Source organism: Canis aureus, chromosome 6, assembly GCF_053574225.1.
Source record: "Canis aureus isolate CA01 chromosome 6, VMU_Caureus_v.1.0, whole genome shotgun sequence".
NCBI lineage: Eukaryota > Metazoa > Chordata > Mammalia > Carnivora > Canidae > Canis > Canis aureus.
The window spans coordinates 26,602,640-26,621,396 of record NC_135616.1 but is presented as its reverse complement, the minus strand read 5'-3'; the positions used below and the strand labels follow the sequence as shown (position 1 = coordinate 26,621,396).

The window sequence follows — 18,757 nt, the reverse complement described above, 5'->3', positions numbered from 1 at the left end:
AAACTCAGTAAATACAGGGAATGTGTCAAATGTACAGAATAAAAAAATAAACAGGGAACGCCTGGGTGGCTCAGTGGTTGAGGGTCTGCCTTCGGCTCAGGGTGCGATCCTGGGGTCCCAGGATCGAGTCCCACATTGGACTCCTTGCATGGAGCCTGATTCTCCCTCTGCCTGTCTCTCATGAATAAATAAATAAAATATTTTTTAAAAAATGAATAGAACGCACACCCCCTGCCCTTATGAAATTTATAGTTGGCTCCAGGAAAGCAAGCATTAGTCAGTCACACATATATAAAACTTCACTAGTGATACCTGCTTTGAAGGGAAGTACAAAGCAATATAAATATTACAAAGATCAGACTTTGTCAGAAAGGCTTCCCTGAGGAAGACATGATTTGAGGGGAAAATAAGCATTGGGGGCAGTGAGAAGTAAGGGCTCTGTAGTAGGAAGGAGCCCAACACTGAAAGGTCAGGGAATCAAAGACAAAAGAAGAGGAAGTTGTGACATGAGATAAAGCTGGAGCTGGTTAAGAGTGGGCAAATTCAAGAGGTTTTCAGGGACAAACTCAACAGGATTTAAGGACAAAACAGATAAGGGGAAAGAGGAGGAAATCTTGGCTTATACCACTGGTTGCAGAATGGTTCCAGTCACAGAAACAGGGACCAATAAAAAAGGACAGATTTTTGGAAGGAAGGAAGAAGCAAGATGGGAAGAAACTTAAGTTTCACTTTGGGTATGTTAGGTAGGAAGTAACTCTGACACCTTCAAGAAGAGAGATTGGGGGGGAAGAAAACAAAAGAAGAGAGATTAGCCACAGCCAAGGATACAAAAGTTTGGGGCCCAAAGGAGAAGTCTAAGGTAAAGATATACAGACAGAAGCCCTTGCTCCTATGCAACATTGTCGGGGCAGACAGACTTTAAAAACTCAATATGCAAAATAATTTTTGTGGAGTGTAATCTCCCTCCTAGCATGGCGCTGGACTTGGTGACTTGCTCCTAATCAATATAGTGGAAGTAAGAATGTGTGATTTCAAGGCACTTCCTCCAGGGTACCTGGATGGCTCAGAAGGTGAAGCAGCTACCTTCAGCTCAGGTCCTGATCCTAGGGTCCTCAGGATCAAGTCTTGCATCAGGCTCCCTGCTCAGAGGAGAGTCTGCTTCTTCCTCTCCCTCTGCCTCTTCTCCCTTCTGCCCCTCCCGCCCCCCGCCGCTTGTGCACGCACACGCATGCTCTCTCTCTCAAATAAATAAATAATTTTTTTTTTTTGTAAATAATTTTTAAACAAAAAAAGAAAAAAAAAACACTCTTCCTCCTAGCTCTCTCTCAGATCACACTCTGGGGAAAACCAGCACCAATTCAGAAGGATACTCAAGCATCCCTATAAAGAGGTCCACACGGTAAGAAACTGAAGCCTGCCAACAAACCGTATGCCAGGCATGTAAGTGAACTCCTTTGGAAGCAATCCCAATCAACCCTTCAGAGGGCTACAGCTTCTGCTGACATTCTGACTGCAACATCCAGAAAGATCCTGAATCAATACCACCCTGCTAAGCTGCTCCTGCATTCCTGACCCAAAGAAAATACAAGATAATAAATGTCTATTGTTTAAGGCCATTAACTTTGGAAGTAATTCATTATTCATCAATATAGGACTTCAGTAACAAAAAAGGTCTAGAAAGAAAATTCTTTAACCTACAATAAACATACTTTTTTCTTTTTAATATTTTATTTACTTATTCATGAGAAGCAGAGAGAAAGAGAGAGAGAGAGAGAGAGAGGCAGAGACACAGGCAGAGGGAGAAGCAGGCTCCATGCAGGGAGCCCCACGTGGGACTCGATCCGGGTCTCCAGAATCAGGCCCTGGGCTGAAGGCGGCGCTAAACCACTGAGCCACCAGGGGTTGCCCCAAGTGTCGCCTTTAACTTGGGTCATGATCCCTGTGATCCAGCCCCACACTGGGCTCCCCGTTGCACAGAGCCTACTTCTCCTCCTCCGCTGCTCCCCCAACTCCCCCAACTCCCCCCACTTGTGTGCTCTCTTGCTGTCTCTCTCTCATATAAATAAATAAAATCTTAAAAAAAAAAAAAAACTTTAACAAAATATGTGCAAGACACAGAAAAAGTTGTGGAGCTTTATTGAAGGATATAATTTTAGAGAACTGACTAATGGCTAGATATATTATGTTCAGAAAAAAATTAATAGCCTCTTTCCAAAATTAATATATAAATTTAATACAATTCTAATTAAAACACAAAGGAAGCTTATTAGGACTGGATTTATAATAAAACAGAAGAATCTAAAATCATGTGGTTCTCTAAAACAAACCCATACATGTACAGAAAACTGGACAGGTGCTACTACAAATCAGAGCAGAAAACTGATATGTGGACAAATGGCTTTCCATACAGTAAAAAATAAATTTAGATCCTACCTTATACCAGTAACAAAAGTAAATCTATGAACAGATAATAACTGAAGCCAAAGTTGTCAAAACAAAGTCGCAACTATTCTGGCCTATTACCTACTGGCTAAGGTAAGTATGGCTCTAGTCCTTTAATTTTTAATTCTATAGTTTCCATTTACAGTGAAGTGTTTAGGCCAACATTTCTCCCACTGTCTATGAGTTGTCAAGTGATTACTTACTAAAATTTGGCACTGAGAAGACTCATTCACCAGCCAAAACATGAACCAAGTTTTAGATATCAGCATACTCTGAATATTTAACAAAAATTAGTTAAGAACTAGTCTAAAAATTATATACAAAATGATGTGTACATTCCATATAAATTTGGATATTCTCTTTCTCTAATTGTTTCCCAGGTGTTATTGCAAGTTCTCCAAGTTCAGACGTTGGGGAAACATGTTTATCATATGTACTCAGAGTACAGGCTCCTATAAAATTTACCAGTATCCTGAATAGAATGTCAATCTACAAGGTGATAAACTGACTTAACTTCTAGCAATTTCTTTAAAAGTTAGTATTTTTCCTAATTATAAAGTAATATATGCTCAAAGAACTTGGCAAACACAAAAAAGTAAAAGAAAAGATACAAAACCACCTATAAACCCTCATCCCAGTTAAACACTATTGCCAATTGTTTAAGTGTCCTCCAGTCATTTGGAATACAGCAGATATGTCTTAAAGTTTAGATAATGTCTATTTTGACTCAAATATTTTAATGTCTTAAATGTCCTTGTCGGGAAGAAAAGAAATGACTGTGACTATAAAGGGGTAGTAAAAGAGATTTTTGTGGTGATGCTGTATTTTGATTTTTCTTTTAAGTGATATGTTCAACAGACATTTCTTCTTTTTTTTTTTTTTGAGATTTTATTTATTTATTCATGACAGAGAAAGAGAGAGAAAGAGAGAGAGAGAGAGAGGCAGAGGGAGAAGCAGGTTCCATGCAGGGAGCCTGACGTGGGACTCGATCCCAGGTCTCCAGGATCATACCCTGGGCTGAAGGCGGCACCAAACCACTGGGCCATCAGGGCTGCCCTCAACAGACATTTCTAACCCCTCTTCCACCCCCAACTACTAATAAATTTCATGTCCTAGCAACATAAAATGTCTCAAGGGTCATTTCAAACTAGCCTTGATATTTACAAAGCTGTATCAAATTCCATATATTGATTTACATGTAAAGAACAGGCATAAAATAGACACAAACCGAGAGGGCTTCCTGGTTCATGATCCTGACCCTTGCTCTCCTTGCCCCCCCCTAAAGGTTTTTCCTGGTAAACAGGACCAGCCACCTGGCCAGAAGGCAATCAAGTGACCTGGTCAGGCCAACCACAGAACCTCACCCCTTGGCTTCTCAAGTCACAGAGCTGGAGGCTATGCATGTGGCTGTGCAGTCAGCTACACTGCCCAACACATGGAGAAAGCCCACCTGCAGTCCAAGAGAATGAACCCAAATAGAAGCATACAGAACAAGAGGCAAAGGGTCCTGAGGGTGACCAAGTCCCTGACTCTTCCTTAGCTTCTGCAAACAGCAGCAATCCTTCTATTAATCCCCTTTTCTGCTTAGGAGAGTTCCTAACACAACCAGAACACTTGGGGTGTTGGGAGAGGGGAGGAAAGAGGAGGAGACCTATAGGTGAAATCAAGCAGGTTCTGGTCTACTGCTGAGGTTCCCTTTCTAGAGGAACTAGATATATCCACTAGTTATAAACAACTGCACATTATGAGGCAAACTATACTACTTGAAAAGATACCTTTTAGTGCTCCAAATTACAAAAATACATCAAATATCAAAAGTATATAGAAGACACATCACTGAAACAAAGAATCACAACACAACGCACATGTATTATATATCCATCACCCAGTTTAAGAATATAATCCTTAAACCGAAAGAAAAAAAAAAAAAAAAGAATATAATCTTTAAAGTTCCCTTTCCAATACCATCTCTTCCTGGGCACCCTGGGTGGCTCAGCGGTTTAGCGCTGCCTTCAGCCCAGGGCCTGATCCTGGAGACCTGGGATCGAGTCCCACGTCAGGCTCCCTGCATGGAGCCTGCTTCTCCCTTTGCCTATGTCTCTGACTCCCTCTCTCTCTCTGTGTCTCTTAAATAAAATCTTAAAAAAAAAAAAAAAAAAATCTCTTCCTCAGCTCCTCAAAGGCAATTTTTATTCCAAACTTACCATTCTCTCTTCTCCTGACAGTTTTACTTCGCTAGTATCCTTAGCAATGCCTTCTTTACATTTTTCTGTTTCTGAACTACTTATAAATGGAAAAATCTGAATTCCTGAGACCCATCCATACGTTGCATGCAGTTACAGTCAATTTGTTTTTACTACTCAATAGTATTCCACTGGCATAGCATACCACAATTTATCCATTTTATGCTTAATGGATATGTGGTTCTTTCTAGGCTTCTATCATTATCAACAGTACTATTATGAACATTCCTAAATATGTTTCCTGGCACACACATGCAGAAGTAAGGGGTGCAAGGCAAGAGTGGTTCAGCAAAGGGCAAGATGGTAAATATTTTAGGCTTTGCAAGACAGAAGATCTGTGGTGTAACCATTCATCTCTGGTACTATGCCACAAAAGTAGCTTTATATAAATGATACAGAAACAGGTATGACAGTATTGCAACAGAACTTTTTTTATGGACACTGAAATTTGCATTTCGTATAATTTGCATGTTACAAATTACACAATTTTTTATCTCACCATTTCAAAATGTTAAAAACCTTTTTTAACTCATGAGTTGTCACACCAACCCCTGATCTAGAGTACACATATAAGGGTATTAGGTCATATGGTATGCAAATATGACTATTTCAAATATGACTAAATATGACAAATTTGTTTTCCAAGGTGGTTGAAGCAAAACAGTAAGCAAAATGAGCACTCTGGATGTGTTATATCCCTGGCAATACTTATTGATGTCATACTTCCTTATTTTTTAACAATCCGGTGAGTGTGTAGTTAGTATCTTAATATAGTTTTGATTTGTATTTCCCCACTGTCTTGGACATTATCGGTTACTCCATTTCCTCTTCTCTAACGTGCCTATGAAGTCTAGTCCACTACTGTTTCAGTGGGTTGTTCTGCCTTTTTCCTACTAGTTTGTGAATATTTTTGTGCAGTCCGGATTCTAATCTTGTGTTAGTTACATGTACTGCAAGAATCTTTTCCCAGTTTACAGCTTGTCTTCTTAATAACAGGTGTCTTTTGTGGCTTACATTTTCTATGTCATAAGAAATTCTTATCTAGAAATCATTAAAAATAATGTCTAAAATTTTTTAAGTTTTACCTTTTCAAGTTTAAGAAGAGATTCAATGTCACTTTCTTCCATGTGGATAACCAACTGTCCTGGTACAATGTATGGAAGGTGTGCAATGCAAACTTTGCCATATACCAGGTTTCCAGGGTTCTGTGCTCTCTTCCACTGGTCCATCTACCCTTACACCACACTGCTGTCTTTCTTACAACTTTCTAATAATTCTTGATACATGCTAAAGAAGTCTTCTCACCTTGCATTCCTTCTTGAGGAAGGCCTTGGCTACTTTTGACCAACTAGCCTTCCTTTGCTATAACAAGCCTAACTACTGAGAATGATATTCCACCTACTGAAAAAAGAAATCTAGTAGTTAAAAGTTTACATGTATATGGTGGAACAATTCTACTGTTCTGAGAAAATAAATTTAAAAATGATAGAAATCTTTTAAAAAAGTGATATAAATCATAAAAAAGCTGGAGATGAGGAGTTCAACTCAAGAGCCATTTAAGAGAAAAATTCCAGGGGTACCTGAGTGGCTCAGTCAGTTAAGCCTCCTTGGTTTCAGCTCAGGTCAGGACCTCAAGGTCAGGAGATTGAGGCCACCCCCCAACCCCCTCCCCCCGTGGGGCTCTGCGCTCAGCAGGGAGTCTGCTTGTCCCTTTCCCTCCCCCCACTGGCGCACACACTTTCTCTGTGTCCATCTCTCTCTAAAATAAATAAATTCTTAAAAAGTGTTTAAAAAGAGAAAAGAAAAATTCCAAAAATATCTTACAAAATGACATCATCATTAAATGTACAGCACCCTTTATGTCTACTATACTGTTGTTCCTTTAAAAAAAAAAGTTTCAGTATTTTAGAGTCACAGTTCATTCCAGGCTATCTGGTATTTACTGAGTCTTGGCCAACTAATGTTCTTGATACCATGTCAGGTACCTAGAAGGTGCAAGACTGAAGGCAATGATCCACACCATTGGAGCCCTTTACCACACTGTTAAACAATCTAAGAGATGCACCATTCACATTACAAAAGAGAAACATCAACTCAGGAAACCTGGCAGGAAAAAGACATACAGATAGGGAAGTTTCTAAATAGGTTTTACCATAAGGCAGTATCTTATATGAAACTTTTTACTAAATTTTTCTGCAACAAGGTCTTAATTTTTTTTCTATAGCAGTTTTATTTCTGTCTTTCCTTTACCTAACTCTTTAATGGCTTCCTGCTTGCTGTTCTTCTATTTTGTTCTCAAGAACCCTAATTGCAAGACCCATACTTGCCAGTTCTTACTAAATAAATTCCATGGTCAAGTATGTTAGGGAAATGTATATACTCTATATGCCCTGAGATAATATTATATATTACTGCTCTAAAGGTGCTGTGAAGTTCTGCAACAAAGAAACCTAATAACTTCATTAACTCAGAACTTCTCATTTTTAAGCATGGAACTTTCCCTATCTACTTTGTCTTTTTTGCACAACACAATACAGGTTTCAAATGGCAACAGATAAAGTAATAAAGACTGGTTTCAAATCGCAAAATCAGCCAATTTTTAAGCTACAGGTTATTTTTTTTCTGCAAAACTGGTATTTCTGTGCATCTGCAAATTCCATAAAAAAGACATTCTTATCATGTTCACAGGGAAGACCTTCACTGAGTGAAAGTTAATTTTGTAATATCTTAATTTAACTGTTTAAAATCATATTCCTATACTCTTCTTTAACATATATAACACAAATAGTTGTGGACATAAATGGTAAATCGAGAAGTCACCATTATACAAATCCCTAAAAGAATCTAAAAGAAGTAAAAAGAATTAAAGAATTCTAAGAGAAGTGAAATTTAGGAACTATATTTACTGTCAATTATTTTTTCTAAGTTTAGAATATCATATTCTAAAGAATGTATCAGCATTAAATGCTATATTTAACAAAGGCAACATTATTTCATGTAGGATACTGTGAAGAAAGAGTTAACACAGCAAGTCTGTTTTACTGAGTCCTTGCTACTCTGGGGGTTGGGGGATGGGGGCAGGGAATGCCTGGAGCCATGGCAATGACCCCTGGCCAAACTCTGAGAACTAAACTCCTGGAATGTTCAGTCACTGGGTAAGGATGTTAGAGGCAGTGGATCAGGATCTATCAGGCTGTCAGCATTGTTTAAAGTAAGTATCAAGATTTATGATGTGCACCTGGTATCTGGTTGGGGTCCTACGTTTTAGTCACCAGTACTGGCCACAGAAAATCATGTCCATGTGATCCCTCATAGAGGAAAGATGAACATTTGTATCTGATCTTCCTAGCAGTCACCTGTATATAGCTTTTTCCTGCTATTCCTGTACTGCATCCTTTGCTGTTAATAAACCTTAGCCAGGAGTAGAACATTATGTTAAGTTGGAGGAGTCCTTCCAAGAAAAATCTAAAACCATATATTAATACAGTCATGGGAACCCCCGGCCATGAACACCATTCAAGCACTTGGTTTGCCATATTATGTACTTCTCTTATTATTTCTCAGAAGCTAAATGATCATAATCACAATCTGCTTAAATAAATCAATGTACAGGATAAAAGTTAACACACCAGGCTCAATATTACTATCCCTAGAAAGGCTTGGTTGCAAGGTTGGCCCTGACTGGCATCTGGAAACTTGAATAATAAACAATTCCCTACACTGATATAAAACTTACTTAAATGATAAATGTACCTAACTGTGCCTAAACTATTTGTACAAACAATATGGTTTGTGCAAAACACCTATTTTTCCTTCTGGGAGACTGAAATTTTGGTGCATCCTAGGCAGAGTGTGCCACCATGAATAGCCCCAATAAAGACAATGGCACGGAGTCTAAAGAATTTCCCCAGCTGATAACACTTCACATATATTATCAGAATTCACTGCTAGAGCATATCATGTGTGACTCCACTGGGAGAGGTTCTTAGAAGTGTGTGCCTGGTTTCCTCCAGACTTCACCCCATGTACTTTTTCCCTTTGCCAATTCGGTTTTGTAACCTTTTACTGTAGTAAGTCTTAGCTGTTATTATGACTTATGCTGAATCCTGGGAGTCCTAGCCAATCACTAAACCTGGGGTCGCCTTGGGAACGCCCAACACAATCAGCATATTAAAAGAGAAATAAGGGATGCCTGGGAGGCTCAGTGGTTGACTGTCTGATTCCCATCCCACCATCCAATCCCATCCGGCTCCCTGTGGTGGGGCCTGCTGCTCCCTCAGCCTGTGTCTCTGCCTCTCTCTCTGTGTCTCTCAAGAATAAATAAAATCTTTAAAAAAAAAAGAGAGAGAGAAAGAGAGTAGTATTCCAGTTAGGCCAACTGCTGAAATTTAAATTTGGATTCCAATTTCAATTCCAACACTGACTAGGCCAAGCAATCCTAGCAATGTTACTCTTAATTTGCATAACCTGGGGCTCTTTATTCCTTTGAAAAAATATGCCCAAATTACAGTCCCATTTCACTAAATTAAATGAGGTAATGCACATCACTTATACATCACAGCACACAGTAAATACTGAATAGCAGTTCTAGATGAAACTTAGGAACTTTTCTTAGATGAAAATCAGGAACTTTTATGCACTGATGCAACAATTATTCAAACTGCCAGAGTATTGTTTAAAAAAAAAAAAAGTTCAGAGGCAAACTTTTTTTAAAAAAAGATGTATGTATGTATGTATGTATTTATTTATTTATTTATTTATTTGAGAGACAGCGCGCACGCACGCAAGCACATTAGCAGGGTGAGGGGCAGAGGGAGAAGCAGCTTCCCTGATCAGCAGGGAGCCCCATGTGGGCTCTATCCCAGGACTTCTGGATCACACCCTGTGCCAAAGTCAGACACTTAACCGACTGAGCCACTCAGGTGCCTCCAGAGGTAAACTTTAACCCTGAATCTTCAACACTGATGGATAGCTGATTTCAAGCCCACATGACAGGATTATTGGGTGAGCTCAAGCAGGTTAAACCCTATGAAATAAGAAACTTTTTATTTCTAAATCTGATATTTATCTAGTCTTCAAATTGACATCCCTAATGAGCTATGAATGCATTGATTAATTAGTACTGGGACTATGCTTGATGGTTACATTTCTCAAATAACTAAATTGGGATTTTAGTATAAATCAATCACTTACGTATATATGAGGCATAAAGTACAATCAACAATAGCATGAAACCTACATAGCTGTAAATGCAAACCCCAAGGTCAAGAGAAGTGCAACCCTGAAGCCATTCGCTCCCAGCTATCAACTTACCCCAAAGTGGTTTTTCAAATGAATTCATATCCCAAATCCACATGTCCCACATTTCCTGTTGAAAAATAAATTTCCTAAAATCAGATTATTACAGAATAACTCTATCTTCCCGCCCTTATCACTTCAGCCACCCTATTCCACTGGACTTTAGGTCAACCATACCTGAGGCAAAACCTATGTCTTATTTAGCTATTTCTCCAATGCTGAGCACTGGCACATAATAGGTATTTCCCCCAAATCTTGCATACAATAGGTGTTCAGTTAATGTCAAGTAAATATTACTGAGATCCAACATCAAGATCAGTGAAAATACTATAAAGTATCATTCCTCCTCTTAGAAATCTACCTGTATATTAACTTTCCAGGCGAGAAAGCCAGACACAGAGATAGCATCTGCAGCAGGTACTGCTTATTCCTTATCCCACTTCCACCCAAGTTTAGCTCCATTAGACCCCAAATGAATTCAACTAATCATTCTCTGCTAGACTACCTCTTCATTATTCATTCAAACTACCCATGACAGTTCTATTCCTCTTGCTGGCCCAAGTGACCAAACCTCAACCAATAGGACACAAGGGGAAAACTGTTGAGCACATTTAGGAAAAGTCAGGCTCTCTCAGAGGTGCTAAAGGAGAAACTATACTTATAATGGGGGAGGTATGTATGTGTGGGGGCAGGAGGCATATGGGAACTCTACCTTCCTCTCAATCTTAATGTAAACCTAAAACTGCTCTTAAAAAAAAAAAGCCTTTAAAAAAATGAAATCATGAAAGACACACATAAAAGAGAAACAACTTATACTGGACTAATCCTCCCACTAACAACAATTATAAATTGTGGCCAAAATGTAAAAACTACTATTAAAGAGCACTGGATAGGGCAACCCCGGTGGCTCAGGAATTTAGTGCCGTCTTCAGCCTGAGGTGTGATCCTGGAGACCCGGGATTGAGTCCCACGTTGGGCTCCCTGCATGGAGCCTGCTTCTCCCTCTGCCTGTGTCTCTGCCTCTCTCTCTCCGTGTGTCTCTCATGAATAAATTTTAAAAATCTTTAAAAAATAAATAAAGAGCACTGGATAGGTGAAATAGGTAATGGGGATTACGGAAGGCCCTTGTGATGAGCACCGGGTGTAGTCACTATATTATACACCTGAAACTAATTATTATACTGCCAACTAACTGGAATTCATATAAAAACTTCAAAAAAATAAATTTAAAAAAATTAGAAAAGCACTGGATAGCAACCAAAAGACAGAAAAGAGAAGGCAACCCTTGAAACAGGATAACTATACTAGGTGAGACTTGCCTTTTTATAGCTGCTTGCCTGGGGGCAGAGACCACTCTGCATTGTGTAGCACAGGTGAAACTCAAGAAGGAAGTCATACTAATATTGGCTTGTGGCATCAGGAGATGAAGAGTAAGACTAGTAGAGCAAGTGGAAAGTAAGGAAGAAAATCCTAGATATATTTATATATGTAAACTCTACCACAACCCTTTAGCTGAGCCCTGAATACAACAACACAGGAGACTCCAGAGGCCCCCAAAGAAAAGCAACAGCTAAATGGCTGAAAGAACTGAGTAAGTTATCAGGCGTTGCCCAATGCAGTAGAAGCAGAGAATTTAAGTCCAGCCAGTTAACTATCTGCTAGAACAACAAAGAATCAACACTCTTAAGGAGAAAATACATTTAATGGGTCACAAAAACATATTTACAACATTTGGTATACAATAAAAAATTACTAGACATGAAAATAAGAAAACATGACTATGGAATCCCTGGGTGGCTCAGCAGTTTAGCTCCTGTCTTCGGCCCAGGGCATGATCCTGGAGTCCTGGGATCAAGTCCCACGTCAGGCTACCTGCATGGAGCCTGCTTCTCCTTCTGCCTGTGTCTCTGCCTCTGTGTGTGTGTGTGTGTGTGTGTATTCATGAATAAATAAAATCTTAAAAAAAAAAAAAGAAAACATGACTATGATCAAAAAGTCAATATATATTGGACACAGTTTACCCAGATATTGGAATTAGATAAGGACTATAAAGCAGCTACCACAGATGTCTTCAAGAATTTAATAATAAATGAAGAGAGGTAACTCATCAGATAAATACAAAGTATAAAAAGCAACCATACAGGATGATGCAGAACACAAAAATAAGAAGTCTGAAATGCAAAATTCACTTGACAGGTTTAACACATTAGAGAAAAGAGAATACAGGCATATCTTGAAGATACTGTGGGTTCAGTAACCAGACTACCATGATCAAGTGAATATTGTAATAAAATGAATCAAATAAATTTCTGGGCTAGAACTAACTTCTTCCTGTTAATGTTGATAATTTGACCTCTTCCTATGAATCACGAATGTTCTTCATAGCATCTAGAATCCTTCCCAGAAGGTATTCAACTGACTTTCCCCAGATCCATCAGAGGAATCATTACCTACAGTACTTATTGCCTTACAAAATGTATTTCTTAAATAATAAGACTTAAAAGTAAAAAATACTCCTTTATCCATGAGATGAAGAATGGATATTGTGTCAGCCCACACAAAAACATTAATCTCGAGACACGTGGGTGGCTCATCAGTTGAGTGGCTGCCTTCTGCCTTCCAGCTCAGGGCGTGATCCCAGAGTCGTGGGATCCCGTCCCAGATCGGGCTTCCTGCATGGACCCTGCTTCTCCTTCAGCCTATATCTCTGCTTCTCTCTCTCTCTCTCTCTCTCTCTCTCTCTCTCTCAGTCTCTGTCTCTCATGAATAAATAAATAAAATCTTTAAAAAATAAAAAATAAAAGAAAAATCCCAGGAGATTAAAATTAATAATAAACTTTGTTAACCTGATAAAGGATATCTGCCCCACATCTACAGTAAACAAAACAGTTCCTGGGAAGGTGTTAGAAGCATTCTCTTTAAAGTTAGTAAAAAGGGGCAGCCCGGGTGGCTCAGCGGTTTAGTGCCGCCTTCAGCCCAGGGCCTGATCCTGGAGACCCAGGATTGAGTCCCACGTCAGGCCCCTGCGTGGAGCCTGCTTCTCCCTCTGCCTGTGTCTCTGCCTCTCTCTCCCTGTGTCTCTCATGAATAAATAAATAAAATCTTTAAAAATAAATAAATATAGTAAAAGGATAAAAATGTCTTCTATCACTTCTTACTGCCAACAATGTACTAGAAATCCTACCCAAAAGAATAAAACAAAGAAATGAAACAAAAGATTTAAGAATTGAAAGAAGAAAAACAACAAAAAAGAAAATGATAGAAAAACCCAAGACAATAAGGACAATGGGAACTTTTAGTAAGATTGCTGGACACAAGTTCAACATGCAAAATTCGATAAATTCTTTTTGCCAATAACTAGAAAATTGCTTAGAAATATCTTTAAAAAAATAAAAAGAGCAGCATTCTCAAATATGGTCTGTTAAAGAAATAAATTCTGTTAATCTATATACTTAATATAGTTCCACTCAAAAAACTCAATGTAATTTTTTTACAGGACTTTAAAAGTAGGCTAAAATCACATGGAAGAGCATAGCCATGGTAGCCAGTAAAATTTTGAACAGGGTGAAAAAACTGTCTACCATATATCAAGCTACAGTAATTAAGTCAGTGTGATACACTGGCAGAGACAGACTAAAGAACCAATAAAACAGAATGGAGAGTGCAGAATCAGATCCACGTGAATATGCACTTGATATATGACAGAGGTGGCACTACAAATCAGGGTGAAAAAGATGAGCCGTTTAATAAATGTTCATCCACATGTAAAAATAAGATAAGATTCCTACCTCACACCATACAAAAGAACAAGTTCAAGAGAATTAAAGATTTAAGGATATACAGTTCTAAAACTTTAAAATATAGGCAAATATCTTCATATCTTCAGGTAAGAATTTAATACTCAAAATACAAACCATAAAGGAAAAAGTAATTTCTACTACATGAAATTTTTTTTTAAAGATTTTATTTATTTATTTGACAGAGTGAGAGAGCACAACCAGAGGTAGCAGCAGAGGGGGAGGGAGAAGAAGCCAGGCTCCCACTGAGCAGGGAGCCCTATTACCGGAACTCTATCCCAAGACCCCAGGATCATGACATGAGCTGAAGGCAGATGCGTAACCAACTGAGCCATCCAGGTGCTCCGAAAATTAATTTTTTAAATATAACCAGATGACATCGTGGATAGTCAAATGAGAAATCGAAGACTAGGGGAAATAATCAAGAAACAATATCAGAATGTATTGAAAAACTTTTCCAAGTCAGGGCACTCCTCCTGCCAGCTTATGCACACTGTCAAATAAAATTTAAAAACAAACTTTTCCAACTCAACACACAAGTGAAAAATGGCACAGAATGGGTAAATCAGGGATCCCTGGGTAGCTCAGCGGTTTAGCACCTGCCTCCGGTCCAGGGCATGATCCTGGAGTCCCAGGATCAAGTCCTACATCGGGCTCCCTGCATGGAGCCTGCTTCTCCCTCTGCCTGTGTCTCTGCCCCCCTCTCTCTGTGTCTTTTATGAATAAATAAATAAAATCTTTAAAAAAGAATGGGTAAATCAGAGGCAAAGAAATGTATATAGCCAATGAACATATGAAAAAATGCTGAACTTCAGTAGTATACAGGAAAATGAATTTGACCTCATCAAACTGGCAAAACACAAGTGTTGTTAGTAAGGAATAAAGAAATGGGACACTCATACAATATTGCTCCAAGTGTAATAATCTGGCACAGCTACTTTGGAGAGCAATCCAGCAATACCTACAACAGCTGAAATAAGCACTACCCCATTATTCAGTAATTCCACTTTAGGAACCTACCCTGGAGAGACTCTCACACATATAAGATGACTTATACAAAGACTACAGCGTTGTTTACAGTAGAAAAAGGTAAAAAGCTAAATGTATAGCAAGAAGAAAATGGAGACTGTGTAACAGAAAAATACATGGTAGTTAAAATTAAACTAGAACTATGCACATCAATATGGATAAACGTTGTTGAATGAAAAAAAGCAGTATGTGCAGGATATGTATAGTATGTTCCACAGTTTTAAAGCATATTAAAATAAGACATTATTCATAGACACAAACATATACTGTAAAGCCAGAATAATATGCAGGAATATAATATACCAAATTCACATTATGGATAGTTCTAAGGAGGAAGGGAAGGACATCCATAATACAGGAACTTTTTTAATATAAAAGTTCTAAATTGTGGCAGACCGCTAGTTCTTCACCAAATTCCTGTTTTCCTGTTGTCTTACAAATCAAACTGCTCTATTACTAAGAGTGGCAATTTACACATCTTGGCCTGCCCAGCAGGTTAAGGTAGCCAATAAGATAATATCAGAAATCACTGGGTGGGGCTATGGGAAAGGACTTCACGGGGACATGGGCCCTTTGCCCTTACTCCTTTCTTATCTTCCTGCCTAGGATAAGTACAGGAGGGATGCAAGGGCCTTCTCAGCAACCATGAGATGACCTTGAGAAAGAGAGCCTCAAGCTAAGGACTGCAAAGCAGAAAGACAGACGTCTAGCCCTTGAGGACTACACAGTTGCCACACAACTTTCTCTTTTAAAGAGGAAAAAAGTCCTCTTTAAAAGCATCTTTCGGGGGGGAGGGGGGAAGGAGGGGTGTAGATCCTCCCCAAAAAAGGTGCTTTAGAGAGGATTTTTAATTGATAAAGAAGAAAATTGGGGGAAAAAAGACATAAGGGAAAGGCAGATCCTGCTACTGTACTTTCCTATATATTTTCAATTTTTTATTAAGAAAAAAATCTTTCTTTCACTTCCCAGATTTGAAACAGATTCCCAAATGTTAACCACAGATGTCGCTGGCCCACAGATCAAGAAAAAATACAAAGGCAACACATACACTTTATGAGGTGGCCAACCAAAGTGGATAAAGAATTCACTAGAAACAGGCCAACCACACTTGGAGAGAGCAGACAGCTACTATACTATTGCCACCAGCACTGCTACCGCCGGTTTGGATAACAAACAATCCCACAGTCTCTTGGCTCTAGACTAGGGATGAGAAAAAACAAAAACAATTTGCAGACTAAATGGAAATCTCTGTTGTCATTCCCTTTTCCCTATTTTTCCTTCTCCATGCATTCCCCAGAGCTCACTGCCATAGTTTTCTGTCTCCACAACTGAATCATATAAGCAGCAAAAATATCACAGGACAATAGTACCTTCAGATGAAACTTGCCTTGTACAATTGCAAACAGGAAAGTTCTCTACTACTTCACCTACAACACTGTCTGATGTTACTTGTATATTAACTCAAATGACCTTTGGGACCTAAAAGGTTTTAAAATTTGCTCAACAGACCAGATGAAAACACAAGTTTGGAATGAAGGCAGATTCTAGATTTTGGCCCAAGATAATGGTTTGAAATAGTTATCCGGTAAAAAAGAACAAAAGAAACAAAAACAAAAACTCTTGTTCACTTATTGGTCTGTTACAGAAAGATAATGATCTAGTAAGTCATGACTTCTCAAAGATACCACGCAGTGCAAAACATACTCTTCATCTTCTTTCCTTAGCTAGTCAGCAATGTGGTACATTCATTTTTGTGGATTTTTTTTTCCTAATTTGATTTCTCACTTATTTGGTTTCTCCCTAATGCCACTTAATTTTGTTTCTTAGCTTATAAGGTTAGTGGTTGCTCTGCATTCTCTCCTGCTGATCTTACTCGACTCTCTGGACCCTTGTTTTTGGTTTCTGTGAATAACTCTTCTCTGCCTCACTCCCTCAATCTGGCAGAATCAGATGGCTTCTGCAAGGATACTAGCTGAGATGCTTACTAGGCCATATCATCCCAAGAGCCTTTCCTGGAATTTTTTTTAGCCCTTTGGGGGCAGATAATAGGATTTGCTTCCTGATCTCAGAACCAAAAACAAAAATCCACTGCAATTAGGATGTTTACATTTAAGAATGTAATAGAAAAGGGGGATCCCTGGGTGGCGCAGCGGTTTAGCGCCTGCCTTTGGCCCAGGGCGCGATCCTGGAGACCCGGGATCGAATCCCACGTCGGGCTCCCGGTGCATGGAGCCTGCTTCTCCCTCTGCCTATGTCTCTGCCTCTCTCTCTCTCTCTCTCTCTCTCTCTCTGACTACCATAAATAAATTAAAAAATTAAAAAAAAAAAAAAGATAACCAAACTTCTAAAAAAAAAAAAAAAAAGGAATGTAATAGAAAAGGGCGTGCCTAAGTGGCTCAGTTGGTTATGCCTGCCTTTGGCTGGGGTCGTGGTCCCAGGGTCCTGGGATCGAGTCCCACATCCGGCTCTCCTCAGGGAGCCTGCTTCTCCTTCTGCCTATGGCTCTGCCTTTCTCTGTCTCTCTCTTGAATAAATAAATCTAAAAAAAAGAAGAAAGGAGGAGGAAGGAGGAGGAAGGGGAAGGAGAAGGAGGAAGGAGGAGGAGGAGGAGGAGGTAATAGAAAGTTAACAGGAAAAAATTTTTTTAAATCCCTGAAAGAATCCTGCTATATTCATATCAATAACTCAAAATATTTCTTCTGCATTTTTTTCAATTCCACTGAATTCTCAAAATTGTATTCTGCAAAAACCTCTAAATACTTGGGTTCTCTCTCCTTCCTACTTACACTAAACAGCTACACATGTTTTACTTTATTAGTAATAAAAACTAAGAATTTTTTCTGCAGATGACCTTTCTCCATTTCAGATTTAGAGAACTTACTACGTTCACAGATTTTTTTCAAACACACATACTATGTTACAGCCTCGATGTAGCTTCCTTCTTAGAACTATAAATTCAAGAGGAATAACTAAAATAGTTAAGATACATTTAAACATTATCGAAGAGCATATACTTTTTAATTAATGTAAAATAATTTTACCGCTTTAATGACAAGTACTAACAGCACTGCAGAGAACAGTTAAATTTAACTATAACTTTCAGTTTTGCATTTTGCTGTGCTGTTAACTGTAGTACTGCCCTATATACATGAAGTGTTTGATTACCAAAAAAAGAACAGCAAAGCAGTCTTAAAGGGGAAGATAAAAGCTTTACCTGATATACCAAAGTTCATGGTTTTATGATAAAGAACCTTAATCTGGAGGGAGAGTTATTTTAAAAAGAGCAAAGGAGAAAGGAAGAGAAATATTAAAAACTTAGGTATTTTTCTATTTCTCCATAAAAGAGTTGTGGGGTTCCCCCCCATAAAAATCAAATGTAATGTGTGGATTTGACTCCTGAATGTATAAACCAATTGAGACATTTTGGGGCCCATTGGGGAAATCTGACTACCCACTGGTATTAGATGATACTAAGGAATTATTATTGTTAGTTTTATCAGGAATAACAGCATTATGGCTACATTTGAAAAAATGTTTTCATTTTTGAAAGAGCCACACTGAAGAATGTTAGAGATAAAATGACATGATGTCTTGTATTACTTTCAAATACCTGTGCTTGGGAGACAGGGGTGGAGGGAATTAAGAGGTGAAGCATCAGGACACCTAGGTGGCTCAATGGTTGAGCATCTGCCTTCAGCTCAGGTCAGGGTTCTGGGGTCCTGAGATTGAGTCCAGCATCAAGCTCTCCAAAGAGAGCCTGCTTCCTGCTTCTCCCTCTGCCTATGTCTCTGCCTCTCTCTGTATCTCATGAATAAATAAATAAAATCTTTAAAAAAAAAAAAAAAAAAAGGTGAAGCACCTATGGCAAATCTTACCTTCACTGAGTATGGGAGATGGATACAGGTTTAAGGGGACTCATTTTACTATTTCTTTTACTTTTATATATGT

General features: G+C 38.7%; 1 protein-coding gene and 1 long non-coding RNA gene across 2 annotated transcripts in view; one reads left to right on the top strand and one right to left on the bottom strand.

Annotated features, from left to right (window-relative positions):
• The window catches only part of GALNT1 (polypeptide N-acetylgalactosaminyltransferase 1), a 78,031-nt gene extending 67,972 nt beyond the window's left edge, over positions 1 to 10,059 (bottom strand). Inside the window, exon 1 of the mRNA XM_077900490.1 lies at positions 9,999 to 10,059. The gene's annotated coding sequence lies outside the window, so the exon portion shown is untranslated. The remainder of the gene's footprint in view (positions 1 to 9,998) is intronic.
• LOC144315638 (uncharacterized) lies at positions 7,759 to 16,242 on the top strand. Its single transcript, XR_013381368.1, has 2 exons — positions 7,759 to 7,896; positions 15,779 to 16,242. It is a non-coding gene; the product is annotated as an uncharacterized LOC144315638 (long non-coding RNA).
• The last annotated feature ends 2,515 nt before the right edge of the window (positions 16,243 to 18,757 follow it).